General features: G+C 49.0%; 2 pseudogenes; both read left to right on the top strand.

Moving 5' to 3' along the window:
* Window positions 1-11,623: 11,623 nt before the first annotated feature.
* On the top strand, window positions 11,624-13,181 carry LOC136320961 (RAD51-associated protein 1-like; annotated as a pseudogene).
* Window positions 13,182-17,918: 4,737 nt separating this feature from the next.
* LOC136321407 (U1 spliceosomal RNA) lies at window positions 17,919-18,044 on the top strand (annotated as a pseudogene).
* Window positions 18,045-18,953: the final 909 nt, after the last annotated feature.

Raw genomic sequence — 18,953 nt, 5'->3', positions numbered from 1 at the left:
AGAATTGACGCTTCTCATCTCTCTCCCTTCCTGTCTGTCTGTCCCTATCTGTCCCTCTCTCTGACTCTCTCTGTCTCTGTCTCTGTCGAGAGAGAGAGAGAGAGAGAGAGAAGAACAGGTCACAACTCCAGAATAAAAAATAAAAACTGATTACAATGAAGACAAGCAATGAACCAGATACAAAGTTCAAAATACTGGTTCTATGGATGCTCAGTGGACTTAGGGGAAGAGCACGTGAACTCAGTGAGAACTTACACAGAGAGAGGAAATCATTTTAAAAAGCCAGTGAGAAATTAGGAACACAGTAACTGAAATGAAGATTGCATTGGATGGAGTTAACAGCAGATGAGATAAAGCAGAGAATCAAGTCAGCAATTTGGAACAGAAGTTAGCAAAAAACACCCAATCAGAACAGCAAAAAGCAAAATAGAATTAAGAAAAATTGAGATTGTTTAAGAGACCTCTGGGACATCATCAAGCATAAAAACATTCACATCACTGGGTACCAGAAAGGAGGGAGAGAACAAGGCGTTGAGAAATCTATTTGAAGAAACGACTGAAAACTTTCTTAGCCTAGAGAAGGAAATAGACATACAATCCAGGAAACCCAGAGTCCCAAACAAGATAAACCAGAGCCGTCCACACAAACACATCATAATTAACATGCTAAAAATTAAAGACAAAGAGAAATTATTTTAAATTTTTATGTAGAAAATTAAATTTAACAGGGTGACATTAATCAATGAGAGTCCATAAGTTTCAGGTAAACATTTCTACAGCATCTGAACTTGATTATGTTGTCTACCCATCGTCCAAAGTCAAATCATTTTCTGTCACCTTATATTTCATCCTTTTTACTCCCTTCTCCCCTCCCCCCTCCCCCAAGTCCCCTCCCTGGTAATGACTTCACTTTTATCTATGTCCCTGAGTCTCAGTTTTATATCCCATCCTGTGTGAAAGCATATAGTTCTTAGCTTTTTCTGATTTACTTATTTCACTCAGAATAATGTTCTGCAGGTTCATCCATGCTGTCGTAAATGGCAATGTGTCATCATGTCTTATGCTGAGTGGTGTTCCAGTGTATATATGGACCAGCTTTCCTTTATCCAGTCCTCTATCCAGGGACACTTTGGTTGTTTCCATGTCTTGCCCACTGTGAGTAACGCTGTGATAAAGATGGGGGGGGGGGTATGTGTCTTCACGTAACAATGTTTACAAATTTTTAAGGTAGATACCCAGTAGAAAGATTTTTGAATCATAAGATAGTTCTTCTTAATTTTTTGAGGAGCCATCATTTTTTCTTCCATACTGGCTGTACCAGTTTACATTCCCACCAGCAGGGAGTGAGGGTTCCTTCTGCTCCACAGCCTCTCCAACTCTTATTACCTGTCTTGTTGACAACAGCCAATCTAACAGGAGTGAGGCAGGACCTCACTGTGGTTTTGATTTGCATTTCTCTAATAGCTGGTGTAGATGAGCACCTTCTCATATATCTGTTGGCCTTCTGTCTGTCTTCTTGGGAGAAGTGTCAGTTCAGTTCCTCTCCTCATTTTTTAATTGGATTGTTTGCTTGTTTGTTGCTGAGTTTGTGAGTTCTTTACATATTTTGGATATTAATCTCTTATTGGAGCAGTTGTGTGTAAATACCATTTCCCATTTAGTTGGCTGCCTCTTTGTTTTGTTATCAGTTTCTTCTTCTGTGCAGAAGCTTTTTAGTTTGATAAGGTCCCATTCATTTATTTTTGCCTTTACTTCCCTTGTCTTTGGGTCAAATTCACAAACTGTTCTCTATGCCCAACGTCCATGAGCTTAGTACCTATGTTTTCTTCTATGTGATTTATTGTTTCAGATCTTATATTTTGGTGCTTGATCCATTTGAATTAATATTTGTGCAGGGGGACAAACTGTAGTCGAGTTTCATTCTTTTGCACATGGCTTTCCAATTTTCCCAGCAACATTTATTGAGGAGACTTTCTTTGCTCCATTGTGTGTTTTGGCTTTTTTGTTAAAGATTACACTGGAGAACACAATTTTTGTTGCATCCACAAAAACACTTGTTTTTACCTAATTCGAGTGTGCTGATCTCAAATCTGACATTAGTTTTTTTCTGTAAGCTACAGTTAATTTGCAATAGAAGATTTTAAGTTTTCATCTTATTGTAAAATTTTCAACATTTAGTTTAACATAATGAAGTAGAATGTCTTCTTGGGCATCATCTTTGTGAAAATATAATAATTTATATAATGCAGTAAATACACTGGTGTCCCCAGAACATCTAATGGGCCGACCCGTCAGTCAGGGTTCCAGTCCCGTGATGGCTGAGTGAACTGGACTGGTTCACTGACTCTTCTTTTTTTAAAAAAAATACATGATTTTTGTGTGTGTGTATTTTTTTTGAAGTTAGAAGTGAGGCGGCAGAGTCCTGCATGCGCCCGACTGGGATCCACCTGGCACGCCCACCAGGGGGGATGTTCTGTCCATCTGGGGCGTTGCTCTGTTGCAACCAGAGCCACTCTAGTGCCTGAGGTGGAGGCCATGGAGCCATCCTCAGTGCCCGGGCCAACTTTGCTCCAATGGAGCGTTGGCTGCAGGAGGGGAAGAGAGAGACAGAGAGGAAGGAGAGGGGGAGGGGTGGAGAAGCAGATGGGCGCTTCTCCTGTGTGCCCTGGCTGGGAATCGAACCTGGGACTTCTGCACACAACGCTGACGCTCTACCACTGAGCCCACCGGCCAGGGCCTCCCCGACTCTTCTTTGAGGAGAAGAGGTTGGCCCAGGCATGCTGGAAAGCCCCTTTACCCACCCACCCCAGCCGGAACACTAGAATTCATGAGTGGCGGCCGCTAGGGCGGAAGTATCCGTCTGGAGCGCTGCTCACACCAGATCCCAGGGGTTTCCAGCCCCCGGCGGCAGCATCACCCCTCTCCCTCCCCCTGCAGAGGAAGCTCCAGGAGGAGAGGCAGCCATCGTGGCCGAGTTCGAGCAGGGCCACCAGTTCCTGCGGGAGCGGGAGCAGCGGCTGCTGGACCAGCTGACCAGGCTGGAGCAGGAGCTGGCGGAGGGCAGGGAGGAGGACCAGGCCCGGGGCAGCAGGGAGCTCGCCCGGCTGACGCTCCTCATCTCCGAGCTGGAGGGCAGGGCACAGCAGCCGGCTGCCAAGCTCATGCAGGTGAGACCTCCTCCCCGGGGGGCAGGGAGCTTGGGCACCAGGGCGTCGGTTCCCCGGGGAGCCACTCCCGCTGGGGACCTCCGTGTCCTCCTTGGACACAACGGGGCTGATCATCCTGCCCCCAAGCTCCTGTCCCAGGGGTGGCTTGGACATCAGATGAGATGACTGGGCTGCGGACACTTCAATAAAGAAACGTTCTGGCCCTGGCCGGTTGGCTCAGCGGTAGAGCGTCGGCTTAGCGTGCGGAGGACCCGGGTTCGATTCCCGGCCAGGGCACACAGGAGAAGCGCCCATTTGCTTTTACACCCCCCCCCTTCCTCTCTGTCTCTCTCTTCCCCTCCCGCAGCCAAGGCTCCATTGGAGCAAGGATGGCCCGGGTGCTGGGGACGGCTCCTTGGCCTCTGCCCCAGGCGCTAGAGTGGCTCTGGTCACGGCAGAGCGTCGCCCCTGGTGGGCGTGCCGGGTGGATCCCGGTCGGGCGCATGCGGGAGTCTGTCTGACTGTCTCTCCCTGTTTCCAGCTTCAGAAAAATGAAAAAAAAAAAAAAAAAAAAAAAAAAGAAACGTTCTGCCTGACCAGGCGGTGGCACAGTGGACAGAGCATCGACCTGGAAGGCTGAGGTCCCAGGTTCAAACCCTGAGGTCCCGGCTTGAGTGAGGGCTCATCCAGAAAGGTGCCCACAGCCGCCCCCCCCCCCCCCCTTCGCATGCCAGGAAGTGAGAACGCATCCTTGAATCGGGGACTTGCTGTCCACTGAAACAAGTCCCCTGTGGGGTCCCAGCCCCGTGCCCCTGTGTTACGGGGCATAATCACCCCTTTCTCTCCCCCTTCCGGCTTGCCGTGAGGGTTGAGGGAAACACGGGGACAGAGAGGCCGTGTCTGTCATCGTCTCAGGGATCCACGGAAGAAGTTCTGGATGGAGAAACCCACTGCCCAGGTGACTAAGAGGAGGACGGGAGAATTCCCAGATAAGCTTCTGTGTCTTTCTTTGTTTTCATTCATTTAATAAATACTGAGCACTAACCACATGTCAGCCCCTGTGCTAGGTGCTAGAGACAGTGGTGAACACGGTGATCACATTATGCCCCGTGGAACTTAACATCCTCAGTGGATGCTGTGAGACTCATGAAAAAAAAGACTTTTGCAAACTTCAGAGAACTGATACCATTAGGAAGTGCTGCCCCCCCTCAGTGTTCCCCAACTTGGTTAATGGCATCACCTTCCAACCACTGTCCAGCTATAAACTTAAGAATTGCTCTCAGCTCCTCCCTCCCCTCACCTGCCCCCAGTTCTAATCTACCACCAGCCTCTTCTGACTCCCCTTTAGCCCTTTCAGTGGTGAGTGGTTTTTTTTTTAATGAAATTAATAATTAGTTCCAGTTTTATTAACCTAAAATCATGTTTGTTTGATAACCAATTTATGGAAACAAGAAGAACATACATTTGCCTTTTTCAATGTTGCCTGACACTTTTTTACAATAAATTGATCGCACTCTGGACGGTCAGGAGCCTCGAGGACGTCCATGAACGTTCGTGCTGCTCAGAGGTTAGAAAAGTCTGACGCGTATCACTTCTCACCTTCTGTTCCATGCTCCTACACCGGGCACTTTGCTGCTACTCGAATAATCACAAGTGTCCGTATAATAATGACAACGGCAAGCCTTTGCTGATCACTTTCCGTAGAATGGGCGTGTGTTAACAGCTTTGCATGCATAACATAATTTAACCCAATAAACTAGATTCCAGCACCCCTATTTCCAGGGGGGAGTCTGGGGTGCAGAGCGAGCTCCCGAGGTGCACACGGCTAGTGAGACAGCTCAGCACACACCCCCATCCCTGAGACTCCCCCCCCCCCCTCTGCTCCTGGATCCCTGCCCAGTCCCCGCCTGGTCGGTCTGCTCTGCCTTCCTGCTGCTGCGGGAGTGTCCTTCCAACGTGCAAGCTCATCTGTCTCTCCTGCTGTAAGACAGCCAGTGGCTCCTCGCCGTGTCCAGGTCAGGGTCCAACAGCGACAGGCCAGTCCTGTGTCACCCTCTGCTGTCCTGCCACTCACACAGCTCCCAGACTCCGCACTGACTCACCTCACATCTGCTCCTCCTGCTGCCTCCTCTGTCCTCCCCGCCCGACAGGAAGCTGCTCCTCAGCCCTGGCTCCAAGTACACACTCAGGTTTCAGCACTGACTGATGTGTTTCCACCCTTCTGCCCTCCCTCTCCTCCTTCTCTCTCTCTCTCTCTCTCTCTCTCTTTTACACACACACACACACACACACACACACTCAAAACAAAACTACATACTTCCAGTCCTGAGTCCCTGGGGGATTGGTCTCAGCACAGTATCAGGTCAGTAAGTGCCTGAGAGGCATGTGGTGGTGGTAACTTCGCAGCGCCATCCCAGTAAGCAGATAAGACCCTTTCCCACAGAGGATGCTGAAAACGGCAGAAGCTCCTGTCCTCAGGCCAACTCACGGAGTTAGACTGCTTCCGGCAGCTACTACAACTGAGACTGGTCCTACCTAGTCTGCCGGAAGCCTCTCTCCAAGACTTATTTCAAAGCTTTTTTTTTAATTGATTGATTTTGGGGGGAGGGGGAGTTGGCACAAGAAGTGTCAGGTCATAGCTGCTTCAGTTAGTTGTTCACTGCTTGCTGGTTGTCACATGTGCCTTGACCCTGCAAGCCCAGGGTTTCAAACCGGCAACCCCAGCCTCCAGGTTGATGCCTTATCCACTGCGCCACCACAGGCCAACCCTCTCTCAGCCTCTTGAAAGCCCATTCAATCACCTCTAAAATTGCAGAAAGTCCACTAGCACCAGACCAGAAGACCACAGGAGCACTGGCCTCTGATGGGAGAGGAAGTGAAGTGATGCCCTCCTCTGCCATCCTGCAGGGGGCAGAGCATCCCCGTGCAGACGGGAGAGAACAGTGACTAATGACCATGAACAACGGGGGGTCCTGACTAAGAGTCGTCCAAGGAAGAAGCCAGAGACAGCAAACTGACCCTGCTCTCCATCCCAGAGCTTCAGCTGGAGTCCAGCCACAAACATGACTGCATCCACTTCTCTCTGGGCTCTGGGCTCCCCGCCCCCCTCCTCCCCTCTCCACCATTCTGTTCTCCAAAAAGCAGCCAGATGGGGTTTTTAAAACTATTACCAGTGATTAGAACACACTCCTGGATAACACCCTCCAACAGTCCCCCATCCACTTGAAATAAAATCAGAAGTTTTTACCAGGAAGTTCAGGGTCCACTCTCCGCCTCCTTATTTCACACCACTCTCCGCTTTAATCACTACACGCCAGAAACGTCTTCTGTTTCTTAAAACAAGCCCCCCTCTGGGCCTTTTCCTGTGCTAGCCCAAGGCCCCTGCCCTGGGATTTTACAGAGCTGGTTTCTTCTCAAGGAATAAACTTACCTTTCCAACGAGGACTTCCCTGGCCACTCTGTCTAAAGTGACACCCCATCCTACCCCATCACTGCCCATCAGATTTCTCCCCAGCACACCACAACTACACTCTATTTTCTTCACGGATTTCCTGTCTCTGTCTTCTCCCTGTTAGGACTGGTTGACTAGCGACAGGGGCTTCCTCAAGACGGGCCAGCCCCTACTGTGTGCTGGACCCTGTGATAGCATGCTCTTCCTTTCCGGGAGGTAAATTAACCAGTTCAAGGTCACAGCACTAGGGACTACGCGACATCTGAGTCCAATGACTGACCTGTACAGCTCCCCAACCCCTCTCACCTGTGCCCCTCTTAGGGGAGGGTCTCATGCTGTGTAGGGTTCACTCTCATACTGACATAAATAAAAGCAGATTGGTCTAAATTGCTTCAAGTTATTAAAGTATTTTCCCCTTCACCTCATCCCGAAAGCCACACAACAAGAAGTACAGCGCGTCAAAGTGCACTATCCCCGACCCTAACACAGCAGCGGGGGCGGGGAGGCGTCGGCCCGTGGAGGGATGGGGTCCTCGTTTCTGGTCAGAGAGATGGGGACGCTGTGAGTCACGGGGGAGGCTTCAACCCTGTGGGAGCTCTGATAAGCCCGGGCTCCGAAGCAGCAAGAAGTGAATCGAGGCTGGAAGGCGCTGTGGGCCGATGGGGGTCACACCTGGCTGGGGGGCGGGGCGGGTGGGGCAACGGGACGAGAGAAAAAGTAACTTGCTCAAGGTCCCTCGGCACGTGCACAGCGCCGGAACCAGGGGTCTCCTCTCCCCTGGCCCCCTTTTCTCTCCGTCACGGGGGTTTCTCAAGGAAATCCTGAGCCAGGGAGTGGAAGGAGGCCCGGGGCAGCCCAGGGACCCCTCAGAGGGCAGGGGTGGGACAGCGTTAGGATGGGGGCAGAAAGGACTCTAGGAGGAGGATGCGGCAGGACCTGTGAAGGTGGGAGGGGGCAGGCCAGGGGGAGGAGGAAAAGGCAGAAGTGAAAATAGAGTGGGGGGTGTTGTGAAAACAGGGTCTGAGGGTCCTGGCAGGTTGGGGACAGGCTGGGAGTGAGGGTCTGATGGTGGAGGAGCCCAGGGTTCTCGGAGGCACCGAGGGAGTCCGGCTTGGGGAGCCCCAGCCCTGGAGAGGCAGGAACGGGGGTGGGGGGGAAGACAGGGGAGAATCCCACGAACCGGGCACACCCTGGCGCGTGGTGGACGAAGGCTGGAGAGAGTTTCAGGGTGAGGGCCGGTTAGAGCCTTGGGGTGGGGGGGCCAGGGGACGGGCTATCACTGAGCGAGGTGCCTGCCCTTCCTGTCCTGCTCTCCTGCCTTGGCCCTCAGAGGGCCGCCTGGTGGTTCTCACTCTGCTTCCAGGGACCCAGGGATGGAGCCTCTAAATTTGTCCGGCTTGAGGGTCATGCTGCCCTTTGTCCTCCCCAGGGAAGCTGCTGGGAGACTTGGAATATAAAACAGGAGAGTGTCCAGAGGGTTTTCTGGATTAACCTCTCCCCACAGCGATTGTGACAGTCCTTCAGTGCCCCTGGGGGGGGGGGGGGAGCAGACCAGCACAGCTCATAATTCTGGGTTTTGAGGGAGAACAGTGCAGAATTAAGAAAACACTCATTAAGAAAAAGGATGGGACCGGGCGGACTCTTCAATATTGATGGCAATATCCGAGTGTCCCATAGCCCCAGTTTGCTTTAGTACATAGCCATATGCAAATCAAGGAAGTCCTTGATACAAAGTTACACACCTGAGGCTAAAACAGGAACTCTCCCAAGGCATAAACAGGACTCCCCCCACCATGCATAAGTGAAATCAACCAACATCTGAACTAAGAGTCAGAGGAAGGACATGTAAATTGCTTCCAGCAACTTAAGGAAGCAAGTGAAGTGGGTGCAAATACTCAGCATCACAGACAATATGGAGGTGGAGGGGGAGAACTTAGCCTTTTGCTAAGCCTCGAATCTACAATGGCTTTTGCCACTTGCAGTCTATTACATATCATTTTTATTTTTAAAGATTCTATTTATTGATTTTACAGAGAGGAGAAAGAGAGAAGGGGGAGGAATGAGAAGTATCAACTCGTGGTTGCTTTACTTTAGTGGTTCATTGATTGCTTGTGTGTGTGCCTTGACCAGGCAAGTCCAGGATTTCGAACTGGTGACCTCAGCGTTCCAGGTCGCTGCTTGATCCACTGTGCCACCACAGGTCAGGCCATATCCTCTTTTATTTTTAATTTGTGTGCTGTGATTTTCACTCATCTGATTTCCTAGTTTCCAAGATTCTAATTTGGAGGCAGACTGAAAAAATACAGAATAAACACAAAATTAATATAGCCAATGCTCACAGATACCCAAACATTCTAATACATTACAGGAATTAAAGCCTCTAAGCAAATTCTTAGCCAATATAACAGGATCTATACTAGTCTTTGCTGTTTTGAATGTCCTTAACATGTTCACCAAGTCCGTGCGGACACATCATCATTCCACATCCCTGCAAATGCAACCCAACCCCAGTTCAGCCCGTTGAGAGCTGTCACAAGGGGCAAGAGTCCAGGAAAAGTCCACATGGCACTGAAATTGTTGTCACATTTCTATACTTCGCAGCTCACATCCAAGTCCCAATGACCGCTGCTTCTAGCTGGTAACGATTCAAGTAACTGGAAAAGCCATCTGCAACATGTGTGGAGACAGAGCTTCCGTTCTCTTTAAACTGGAGAGGTGAACCCAGGGAGCCTTTCTCTGGAGCTGTACAGCCGTGGGGTGGTGAGGAGAACCTTGGGATACACTATGCTGGGTGGCAGAGGTAAATTCGTAAGAGAAGTTGGCAAAAAGGAGAAAGAGAGCTCTAAGTTAGAATTAAGGCCTGGCCGGGTGGTGGCACAGTGGATAGAGCATCAGACTGGGATGCCGAGGACCCAGGTTCGAGACCCCAGGATCGCCAGCTTAAGCACGGGCTCCTCTGGTTTGAGGAAAGGCTCACCAGCTTGGACTCAAGGTCACTGGCTTGAGCAAGAGGTTACTCGGTCTGCTGAGGGCCCGCGGTCAAGGCATATATGAGAAAGTAATCAATGAACAACTAAGGTGTTGCAACAAAAAACTGACGATTGATGCTTCTCATCTCTCTCCATTCCTTCTGTCTGTCCCTATCTATTCCTCTCTCTGACTCTCTCTCTCTCTGTAAAAAAAAAAAAAAGTAGGAATAAAAAAAGAAAAAGAAAAAGGAACAATAATTTGAGGCTCAAAACCTATAAGCTGTAAAAGTCACCTACACCCTTTGATAATCAAGGAGGTGACAAGATCAATATACGGAGATAAAACTTTCTTAGGAGTAACAGCTAAATGAATCCATTCAGTAGGACCTGAAGCCACAATAGTCCCGTTGGAGTGTAACTCGAGGGACAAATTAGTAAGGCAATCGATTCTTCAGGATTTATGCGTTTTAGTTGTGCTTGTTGCAAGGCCTTTTCTACAAGCTTTAAAGCTTGCTGTCCCGCAGCTGTAAGTAGCGGAGGAGAAGCTGGTTCAGCCGAGCCTCTAAGAATATGAAAAAGTGGCTTCGGTTCCCCGGTAGTTAATTTCAAGGAAGGTCTAAGCCAATTAATACCTCCTAATAATTTCTGGAAATCGTTTAAAGTTTGCAAATGATCTGTCCTGATTTCTAATTTTTGCTGATGAATTTGTTGTCACTCAATAAGTTGTGCTAAATAAGAGAAAGGTAAAGATTGCTGTACCTTTTCAGGAGCTATATAAAGTCCTGATTCTTTCAAAGAATATTCTAGTTGTTGCAAAATGGTCAGCACAGTGTCTTTATCTGGATGAGCAATAAGAATATCATCCATATAATGAATTATGTACGCCTTAGGGTGCTTTCTTCGTACTGGAGAGATAGCCAGAGCAACATATTTTTGGCACAAGGTAGGACTGTTAGCCATACCTTGAGGCAAAACTCTCCACTGGTATCGCTCCATTGGAGCCTGGAAATTAAGTGAAGGGACACTGAATGCAAAACACTTGCAATCCTGAGGGCTTAAAGGAATAGTAAAAAAGCAATCCTTTAAGTCAACAACTACAAGGTGATAATTCCATGGAATGGCAGCAGGAGAAGGGAGTCTAGCTGGAGAGGACCCATAATTCCATAGTCTTATTTATTGCTCTCAAATCTTGTAATAGTCTCCAGTTTCCTGATTTCTTTTTGATAACAAATACAGGCGTATTCCATGGCCTATTAGATGGTTCAGTGTGCCCAAGCTGTAGCTGCTCTTGTATCTTAAGTTTCTCCTGAGAAAGGGGCCATTGGTCTACCCGTACAGGATTATCTGATTTCCAAGTAATTGGGTCTGCACAATGCATTATTGGGGTAGCAGGAGCTACCAAGGCCCCTATGCTAAATTTTGATATCCTAATCCACGCCTTCTGGTATTGGGTGCCACTTCTATGGGGGTGAGAATTCCTCGCTGTTCTTTTCCTAGTCCCTTAGTGGGAAAAAATCCCTGATCAAGCATTTGAGTGCTGACTAAACTATTAGGATTGACAAGTAATGCGCCTATATTTTTCAAAACATCTCTACCCCACAAATTAACTTGCAATCCAGGGAGTACATAAGGCTTAAAAGAATCCAGAATGACCTTCTTTATCTTCCCATTGTAAAAAACTAGAACTTTGTTGAGGGGATTTTCTCTGCCCTGTACCTTGTAATTCCGTGGCTGCTGCATGAGTGGGCCAGGAAGGAGGCCAGTGTAGCTTAGCAATGACAGATACATCAGCTCCAGTATCTAAAAGTCCTTTAAATTTACACCCTTGTATTGTTAGTTCCATTTCAGGGAGTTCCTGACCTATTTTTTGAATCTAATAGGCAGCATCAGTGGAGCCAAATCCTCGATTCTCTCGGGGTCCCTTTTGCAGGGTTTGGCCTTGTCTTAAAAGAGGTAAAAGGGGAGAGCTCCAATGTCTGGATTTGGGCGGGAATTGAAACCGCCTCTGCCCCCTTCAAGAAACTCGTAGCTGCAGGTACCCAGCCTTGAAGGGAGCTATGGCGCGGCCTGTGAGGAATAAGAAACCTGTCAGTTACAGACAGTTTGAGGACTCTGACAGCGATGATGATTTTATTTGTGCAACTGCACCTTTACATAAGAAATCCAGAACACCACCAAAGGAGTTAAAACAAGAAAAGTCAAAAGCTAAATTGAAGAATCTCCAGAAAGAAGGCATCCCATTACAAGAAAAAACTCCTATACAAAGGTTAAGTGCGTGCGTGCTTCCCAACTGGGTGGAACTGGTAGTAAGGATAGACTTCACAGTGAGAGGAAACAGATTGCTTTAGATGACAAGCCCTACCAGAGAGACTTAGAAATCTCTCCAGTATTATCAGCAAAGGAACTCCCAACAGTCAACATTGATGAGGAAAAGTCTCAAGGCGCTGAAAAACATGGCGGTAGTGCAGCACAAACAGCGGCTACATCTCCTCACATCTCCAATTGCAGTGCAGCCAGTGATTATTGAGATGTGGATAAGATTACCGAGGAAGATGATTTTCATGGTGCTCCGGGGCACAGAATAGCAGCATCGAAAGCTGTGGTGCAACAGAGGAGGACTCTCTTGGAAGGCAGTGCTAATGACTCTGAACCAGACTTTGCAACTGGTGAGGATTCTGAGGATGAGTCTGACTTTAGTGAGAGTGAAGATAATGATGAAGACTTCACTCTGAGAAAAACTAAGGAAATTAAAAAGAAAGAAGGGAAGGTTAAATCCCCAGTTTAAAAGAAAGAGAAGAAAGGTAAATCCAAATGTAATGCAGTGACTTCAGTAGACTCTGCTCTAGCTGCTGTCAACTCAGAACCTCAGCCCTCACCCAAAAAGGCTTCTCTCACTTCAGAGGCCACCAGGAAGACACTGTGGCCCAGAAGGGACCAGGAATCTGCCCAGAGCTGCACACTCACTTCCTGCCTCTCAGGTATCAGAACGCAGAGACCCTGTTCCCACCTTTGTGCCTCTGAGCGCAGACAGGACCCTGAGAGCAGGACACGCCTGACACTCTGCACGGCTGCCCCACGCCCAGGATGACACCAGAGTCCACAGGGGTGGTCTCCTCCCCTGGACCTTTAACCCACTGCTCAGGACTCACTCTGTCCCGGGACACGTCCGTGCATGCAGGGGCGGCACACACTGGGGACGGTGACACGCCTGGTGTCTGCACCAGAGGAAGGAACACATGACACGCAACCCTCATGACCACACCGCTGCTCAGACGAGGATCCCCTCCTCACTCTGTCCCCAGTGAGTGTCACACCCTGAGGGCCACAGGCTTCACACCAGCCCTCTGCCTGGGGCGTGGCGGTTCCCAGGACTGGTTCCTTATTTTGGAATCCGGCCACACCCCGGGGACAGTGGGTGGGGCTGTGCTGGCTCCCTGTCTCTAATCCTTCAGGAGGGAGACTCGCTCAGTGAGGGGGGGCTCTGACTGCGGCTACCAGCCCCCGGCCTTTCCCGGGCTCCAGGATGGTGGCCCCGCAGGTCCCTGGGGCGCCCTGGATGGCAGCCCTGATGGTGTCCTTGGTGATGCTGAGCTGCCCTGTGGCTCAGGGCGCTGACCCCCCAGGTGAGTGTGGAGCTGCTGCTCTCGGAGAGCCTGGGTCAAAGGAATGACCCGCGGGCTGTCCCACCAGGCCCTGTCCACAGACAGGCTTTGAGGGTGTGACATCATCCAGAGGCCTTGTTGGTCAAATAAGTTTGTAAATATGATGTATATGTTTGCTCGCTTATAGTTTGTATTGGGTGTGGGGGACAGGCTGTAAGCAGGCAGGGTCCTTATAGCCTAAGGCTTAGTTTTAAGACTAAGCCTTTCCCACCTTTTTAATACTAAGATCTTCTCAACACTAAGCTTTCCCCCACACCCTGGACTGTTGCATGATGTGGGGTGGTGCACTCTCATGAGGAATCCCATTATGCCTCAGATAAGTGGCTTTGTATCAGAAACTTTCTTATTTGTATGTTGGCTACAAATTTAGGGGACACCTCCTCTCGAGTTCAATAATTTGCTAGAACAACTCAGAGGGTCAGAGAAGTGCTGTGCTTACTGTCACAGGTTGTTGGTCAAATAAGTTTGTAAACATGATATATATGTTTGCTCGCTTGTGACTTATATTGGGTGTGGGGGACAGGCTATAAGCAGGCCAGGTCGTTGTAGCCTGAGGTTTGGTTTTGGGACTAAGCTTTTCCCCACACCCTTGACTGATTGTATGATCTGGGTGGTGCACTCTCATGAGAAATCCAATTATGCCTTGGATGAGTGACTTTGTATCGGAGACTTCCTTGTTTGTATATTGGATTAAGGGATTTTGGTTTTCTACACTATAAAGTGGGACAGACCAGGAGCTCAGACACACAGTTCCTGCGATCACAATTGCAGGGGCTCCCCTGATCCCTTGCCCTTCATGGGAAGAGTTGGTTTTCTGCTTTTCCCTTGTCTTCTTTTGTGGTTTGCCTGTCTTGGTGAGACACCAATAAATAGGATGGCCCCCCATCCTCTGACTCCGCCATTTCTTTATCGTCTGCCCGAATCCAATGGGAACCTGCATGTGAATGGTCACGATGACGGCTCCTGGCCTTACACAGGTCTTTCTAAATGACACAGTGAGCGGCCAGATGAAGAGGGACGTGGTGAGGTGGGGAAGTGTCCTGACTGCAGGGGTGTAAAGCCAGGAGGCACGGCCAGGGCCACCATCAGAGCAGCCGCCTGGCCCATGCAGGTTCGCATTGGATTCGGACAGTCGGTAAAGAAACAATGGAGCCACAAACTGGTGGGCCATAGTCTTTAATTCTAGCTTGCACCCGGCGGGCAAGTAAAACATACACTGGGCTCCAAAACCCAATCACATTCAGTGCTCACAGAGCCACTGACTTATCCGAGTTTCCTAGAATCAAAGGTTTCTAGCTCACCAGACTTATTCTCCTCAGTTCCCCATCTCCTTCCTTATCCCAGATACAAACTCTGTACAAACTGGCATCTCACTCAGCACTCCGCCATCTTGGCTGCTTTTCCTGGCCTTCTCCACGTGGCCTCCTCCCGCTGCTGGCTCTATTCTCTCTGCTCTCTCATGCTAACCTCAGGAACCAAGTGGGCAAACTCTCGTTCTACCCCCATTTTATATCGTAGCTCCACAATCTCTAATCCAATATACAAAGTAGAGAAGTCCCTAATACAAAGTCACTTCTCTGAGGCATGATTGGATTGTACCACCCCACATCAAAAAGGGTGGGAAAGGCTTAATCCCAAAACCAAGCCCCAGGCTACAAGGATTCTGCCTGCCCACAGCCCACAGAGACACACATTAATATCACCTGGGCGATGGCCTCACGTGGGCAATGTCATCTTTAACAAAGTGAGCATAATATATTTTATCTGCCCAACAAGGGGCCTCCGTCACCAGGGAGCTGGAAAGTGTCACACCCCTTCCCCTCCAGCATGTGAATGTGTTCGGTACTTCAGAAACTCTCTGAACCCCATTGTTAAGGGTTTTTTAATGGAAGTTTCCCTATGTGGACATGATGATTAAATCATTGGCCATTGGTGATTGGACTCCCCAGAGGTGGGGCAGTGAGGCTGAAAGCTCCAGCCCTCTCATCAAGCTTGGTCTCTGGTGACCAGCCCCATCCTGAAGCTACCCAGGACCTCAGCCACGGGCCATCTCATGAGCCTCCCAGAGACACTCCTGTCACACCTGGGGAGTCTGAGGGCTTCAGGAGCTCTGTGCCAGGAACCAGGGGAAAGAGCAAATATTTTCCATTATAGCACAGGCCTTAGATCACAGATCCATTACTCGAAAAAGCAGCATAGCAGTTAAAAGACGCTGACACACCCAGCGCTTAGGTTTGATTGAGGCCAACACTCAAAGTGAAAAACTATTCCTGCCCCAGGGAGTCTACTGTGGTAAAGTAACATTCCACCAGGATTATGTAGAGACACCCAGTCCAGATGAATTTTAAAGTTTTATTAAAAGGAGATTTATTAATATGCCGGTTGCATATGTCTAACATGGGGCATATTTGACCCAAATCGTGCAGCCCCAAATGTATCTCAGAGGCTGGTTATATACCCTTTGATCACATGCAGGTTGGCGGGGGTGTGTGTGTGTGTGACAGCATGACTATAAAGCCAGTAGCCATGGCCACCATCACGGCCGCCTGGCCCATGCAGGTTTGCATTGGATTCGGACAGACAGTAATGAAACAACAGAGCCAAAAACTCGTGGGCCATTTAACCCTAGTTTGCACCCAGCGGGCAAGTAAAAACACACACTGGGCTCCAAAACCCACTCATTCAGTGCTCACAAAGCCACTGACTTATCCGAGTTTCCTAGAATCAAAGGTTTCTAGCTCACCAGATTTATTCACCTCTGTTCCCCATCTCCTTCTCTCTGCACAAACTCTGCACAAACTGGCTTCTCCCTCAGCACTCCACCATCTTGGCTGCCTCTCCTTGCCTCCACATGGCCTTTCTCTGCTCTCCTCTCTAATGCAAATCCCAGGAACTGAGAGAGAGCAAGCTCCCGGTCTGCCCCACTTAATAGTGCAGAGATCAAAACCTTTAATCCAATATACAAACAAGGAAGTCTCTGATACAAAGTCACTTATCTGAGGCATAATGGGATTGCACATGAGAGCGCACCACCCCACATCATGCAACAGTCAAGGGTGTGGGGAAAAGCTTAGTCCTAAAACCAAGCCCCAGGGTACAAGGATCCTGCCTGCCCACAGCCCGCACCCAACACACATTAATATATAATCAAGCCCATCCCAAGCAAGAAGGGCAACCAATACCATCACCTGGATCATATATTGGCCATGCTTGGTCTACGTGGATTTATAAAAACATTAAACTTTCAAGGTAACACAATGGTGATGTCATTTTACATGTCAAAATACATTCATAAGCTTTTTAGTGTCTATCTCTCCTCCTTTGCCTAGAGGTACATGTCACTCTCCTAGAGGATTCCAGGAAGGAGGGAAAGTTAACATCAGTGTAGGGTGGTATGTAAATGTCTCTTATTGAAAGGGAAAGGAAGCTCTTCAGATAACTCAATCCTTTCGGAGAACTAAAACTAAATGACCAGTTGTCCTTGTAAATCAGGAGACTTCTATATCCCTTTTCCTCCATTTTCCAAAGAGAGGACGGACAGAAAGCCTGACTTTTCCTCTTTAAAATGGCATCACCAAATACTAAGTTTTACAGTTCTCTGGCACCTTACCACATTCCTCACTGGATTTATATCCTGAGTCAAATCCTTGACTCATTTTTAAGGAGGTGCATAAGGCTGTTGAGTGGGACTATCAGCCTCTATTATGCAGCAGATATTTATCAGGTAGACTTGATGTTTTTATTCATAATAATAGTCTACTGAAGAAATAAATGTTACTGATTTATTTCTTACAACCTGCACAAATTTTATGTAATTTATGTAAATTCTTAATTTTATAAATTTTCTTCCGTTCTCTTTTAAAAGTGTTTCCATACCCTATACCTTTAGTTACTAAAATTATACAATTCCTTTTCAGTTAGAATTAAAAAAAAAATCTTAACCTTGCCTGACCAGGCGGTGGCACAGCGGATAGAGCGACGGACTGGAACGCAGAGGGCCCAGGTTCAAGACCCCAGAGTCTCTGGCTTGAGCACAGGCTCATCTGGTTTGAGCAAGGTTCACCAGCTTGAGCCCAAGGTCACTGGCTCGAGCAAGGGGTCACTCGGTCTGCTGTAGCCCCCGGTCAAGGCACATATGAGAAATCAATCAGTGAACATCTAAGGCAGGGGTCCCCAAACTTTTTACACAGGGGGCCAGTTCACTGTCCCTCAGACCATTGGAGGGCTGGACTATAAAAAAAACTATGAACAAATCTCTATGCACACTGCACATATCTTATTTTAAAGTAAAAAAACAAAACGGGAACAAATATAACATTTAAAATAAAGAACAAGTAAATTTAAATCAACAAACTGACCAATATTTCAATGGGAACTATGCTCCTCTTACTGACCACCAATGAAAGAGGTGCCCCTTCCGGAAGTGCGGTGGGGGCTGGATAAATGGCCTCAGGGGCCGCATGTGGCCCTCGGGCCGTAGTTTGGGGACCCCTGATCTAAGGTGTCACAAAGAAGAATTGATGTCTCTCATCTCTTTAAATGATCTCTCTCCCTTCCTGTCTGTCTGTCCCTCTCTCTGACTCTGTGCCACAAAAAGAAAAAAAAAGCCAATGTTTGATTTGAGGCTGGAGGAGAAAATGGATTCTCCTGGGATAAGAATGTCAGATGCTCATTTGAAAAAAAAAAGTGGATACTAACCTGGCATGGGAGATACTATGATCACGAAGGTGGTTTTCCCAGGGCGAGGCTTATCCATTGCACTCCGGATGTGCTGACCCCAGCGATTTCCACAAACGTGGGAAACTCGACTGCATTTAAAAAAAAAAAAAAAGTGTTTCTAAAAGGATCTTCTCTCAGCGGCCACTGTCAGACCTCAGAGTCTGTTGCTATGGTAATTTCTGAAACTCCGTGAACAGGTCAGTCAATAAATACTTTCTCCTTTCTGCACCTGTCACGTGTGCGTGGGAACCGGCCTCCCCACGGAGGCAGGTGGTGCAGACACTGAGCTCCTCCGCAGGGGGCGGTGACCCGGCCTCCCGCCCCGTCTGCACGTCTCAGCCTGAGATGCTGCAAAAAGGAGAGTTTCACAATGTCCCTCATCTTTTTTCTTCTCCCTCTCTCTTTCCTCTTTCTCTTTCTTTCTCTCTCTCTCTCTCTCTCTCTCTCTCTCACGCACTTTTCCCGGTTTTCCGGGCTTGTTTGTATGCTTTTCGCTCCCCGTGAGCCCAGGGAAATGAGCGCTGAGAGGTTCCTCGCAGAGTGATACAATAGTTACAGAGGCCGGAAGTCCTCGTGCAGAGTGAACCTCGGCGCTCTGATGGGAGGGAGAACCATGGCTGTGCTTCTAGGTTCTTGATTTGAGAAGGAACAATGTTGCCCAACCCCCGGGCTCCTGTATCAGATTTCCGGCTGCGCCCCCTGCCTTCCCTAAGGGACTCTCCTGTGTGGCCCCAGTTCCCCAGGGTCTGGTCAGTGACCTGCTGCTGAGACTGGCCAGGAACCTGTGCTCAGACTCCCCTTAAACTTCTGCCTCCTGTTCTGGACCTGATCCCACCCCGGGGCCCCAGACCCCCGGTCTGCTGTCCTTGAGTCCGTCTCCTGCCCCGCGAGCTGAGCCCCGGGGCCCTGCTCTTCCGTCCCTGGCGCTGGGCGCACACGGACCCGCGGAGGCCCGCGGAGACTCCACCAGCGCTGTGCCCAGGAGGAGAGACTGAGCGCGGGAAGG

The sequence above is a fragment of the Saccopteryx bilineata genome, chromosome 1, assembly GCF_036850765.1.
Source record: "Saccopteryx bilineata isolate mSacBil1 chromosome 1, mSacBil1_pri_phased_curated, whole genome shotgun sequence".
Lineage (NCBI taxonomy): Eukaryota > Metazoa > Chordata > Mammalia > Chiroptera > Emballonuridae > Saccopteryx > Saccopteryx bilineata.
The sequence above is the reverse complement of the archived record's forward strand: the minus strand, read 5'-3'. Positions and strand labels throughout refer to the sequence as shown.